General features: G+C 36.3%; 1 pseudogene; it reads left to right on the top strand.

Moving 5' to 3' along the window:
- Nucleotides 1–832: 832 nt before the first annotated feature.
- On the top strand, nt 833–2158 carry LOC149150655 (uncharacterized; annotated as a pseudogene).
- Nucleotides 2159–3309: the final 1151 nt, after the last annotated feature.

Here is a 3309-nt window from a genome sequence, read left to right as displayed (position 1 = left end):
TGTAATTTCAAATCATAGTCAAGAAAACCATTAATAATAATGCTGTGTGGATGATCAAAGTTAACATGTAATTTCAAATCATAGTCAAGAATGACTGTCGTCACCACGTCACTATGATGACAAATTCTACCATTAAAAAAACCTAACGCCATATAGAGATGTTTGGTGACCTTTGGAAAAAAAAAGGCATAAATCTACATCAACGATGCGTAACCATTTTGCCACCATTAGAAAGGAAGTCAATGGATCTAACATCATCGATGAGGTAACCACGTTGAAGTATTCCTTGTGTTGTGTTTTTCGTTGTTAATGATGGTGTTGATCCAACTTCCCGTTGTTTTTTGGATCTGTTAATTTTAAAGATGTGTTAATTTTAAAGATGTGTCGATTTACTAACACCTGTAAATTTTAATGTAACAGCAATCATGTCTCCAACACCCTATGAGACACACGATAAACAGAGACCTGCATTCTATAGATTTAAATTACCATGGACATGGGAGATTTTGACAGAGATTCATTTGAGCCATTCAGATTATATTAGTTGCGACTGGGAGTTAAATGACGGTCGCATCGCGCCTGAAAGGGTCAAGTCGTCGACGGCGTTGATTGATGGTTATTAGTCGGAAGACTCGGCAAGAGGAAGCAACGAATATGGAATAAGTCACATTGGCCGTCAGAGGAAAGAGCAAGAAAGAGAAGAGGAAGCGACCGATATGGCTATAATTTTCATTGGCCTGAGCAGTCTGTGCATGAAGAGGAAAGAACAGAAATATGTTTTTTCTTTTAAAAATTGGAGAGTTGATAACCTACATGTTACACCATCTTTTGGAAGACTTCAACCCACCTGCATGAGGAAACAATTGTTCCCAAAACCAATAAAGCCAAGATCTTGATAAAGAGCCAGAAAATGTTGAAATCCCACTTCCAGCTAATTTCTTCTTCTCTGCTACTTTTACTGCCACTGGTTGTCATTCTCCAATACTTTCTAGCCTTCCATGCCTCTCTCACCTCAATTCCCAAATTTTATATGCACAATCATGTCTCCTCTGTAACCCTAAAAATAGAACCCAACGCCTCCCTAGAAGAGATTCGACATGACCTTCAACTATCTGTCAATGGCAGCGCAGTGTCGAAACCCGTAAGGAATGTGCCCAGTTTAGAGCACGCACCGCTTCACATGAACCGGCAGGGGAGAATCAAGTGGTTCAGGGATAGCCTCCCAAGCTTCCAAATCCTTCACTCGGATTCGGTCTCGGCTCAATTCTCTGCCAAAGTTGACGTCTTCTTCAAGCCCTGCAAGCTCCGCTTCTTCATCACGTGGATATCGGAGCTCGAATCCTTCGGCTATCGGGAGAAGTATCCATGGAGAGCGTATTCAAGTGGAATCCATCATGCTGCCTGCTCGTCATCTCCCGCACTATGGACTCGGCGGCGGGAGATGAGATTCTTCGACCTTTTAGAAGCCGAGGGTTTCGTGTCATGGCGGCGGCGCCCGATCTCCGCTACCTCTTCAAGAATACCCCGGCGGAGCAATGGCTGAGAAAGGTTGAGAACGGTGATATCGATCCCGGGAAAGTCCCGTTCGCACAGAATCTGTCCAACATCCTCCGCCTCGCCATTCTTTACAAGTACGGCGGCGTCTACATCGACACGGACATGATACTTCTGAGAAGCTTCTCCGACCTAAAAAACGCCATCGGAGCGCAGAGCGCAGATACCCAAAGTGGGCAGTGGAATCGGCTGAATAATGCAGTTTTGGCGTTCGATAAACAGCATCCTCTGCTGTTGAAGTTCATAAAGGAGTTTGTGCTCACGTTCGACGGTAACAGATGGGGGCACAACGGCCCTTACCTCGTCAGTCGAGTTGTCACCCGTCTTGCCAAACGGACTCACCATGACTTCAAAATCATGGCACCCATTGCATTTTATCCGGTGGATTGGCTTCACATTTCCAGTTATTTTATGAGTCCCAGTGACAAGGAACATGTAAAGTGGAGAAACACGAAGATTATTCAGTTGGAGAAGGAAACTTACGCTATTCATTTGTGGAACAAGCAGAGCAGAGGGCTAAACATAGAGACAGGGAGCATTATGCGTCATGTCTTCAGTAACAACTGTATTTTCTGCCTGTCTGTACAAAGAAGGGCGTGAAGGAAAAAAGGGGCGAGAAGGTGCTGTTCAGTGTACTGTGTATTATGTACGGCATGAAAGTTTGATCATAGGAATCATTTTTTTTTCCCTTTATTTCAAAATTATCCATTAAGGAAAGAGACCAAATCTATCCCACAGGGATAAAGATCAAACTCCTTTCAAATGCCACTGGCAAACAAAATTGATTCATAAAGAATTTATTTCTTGAGATTCATATATTCGATAATTTTTTGGAAGTTTTCATAGTCTAATTTCTCTAAAATCTGGCAGGAATTTATTGATATCACAAGTTTGATGGGTAACACTAGCACAATTGAAGTACCATAAAGTTTTTCAGATACTAAATCCATATATACAATCAAAAAACCAATTTAAATAATATAATTAAGATTTCAGTTCAATTCTTGAACCGGCTAAAAGTCTAAAAAATGACACTAAAAACAAGTCTAATCTTAAATAAAATAATAACCAACCAAAACTTAATATCCCAAACTTAAAATGAAATATGCTCAAACAAACATTAATATTACATTGAAATTTATTTTAAATAATGAAATATGCTCAAACCAAACATTAATATTACATTGAAATTTATTTTAAATTAGTTATAAAATCACAGTAAATTTAAATTTAAAAAGAATGGTTATAAAAAAAAAAAATTAATAAAATCTTAATGGCTAAAAATTTACTGGTTTAAATAAACAAAAATTCTAAATTAATGTTGTTTCTAAATTTCAAACTTCAAAACCAGGGAGCCAACCATATAGATTAAATTAGCTTTTGGAAGATGACACCAATATGGAATAAGTCAATTTTTGGAGTTTTTGGAAGATGATACCAATATAGAATCAGTCAATTTTTTTTGGAGGAGGTTGAAGTAATGTTGTTAATTTATATGAATATTTTTAATAGTATTTTTTTTATTTTTATTTTTATTTTAATAATTATTTTTACTTTTATATGTTTATGTTTAATTTCATAATTTTGATATATTAATTTTTTATTTATATCATAAACATTTAAATTATATAAATTTATATATTTATAAACAATTATAATAAATGTATATAAATTTATATATTTATAAACAATTATAATAAATGTATGATATTTTAATTATATAAATGTAAATTTAAAAAATATTTTAATTTTAAT

This window comes from Pinus tabuliformis, chromosome 9, assembly GCF_031772625.1.
Source record: "Pinus tabuliformis cultivar Carrire ecotype Pingquan chromosome 9, CPIR1, whole genome shotgun sequence".
Lineage (NCBI taxonomy): Eukaryota > Viridiplantae > Streptophyta > Pinopsida > Pinales > Pinaceae > Pinus > Pinus tabuliformis.
This window is presented reverse-complemented; position numbering and strand designations above follow the sequence as displayed.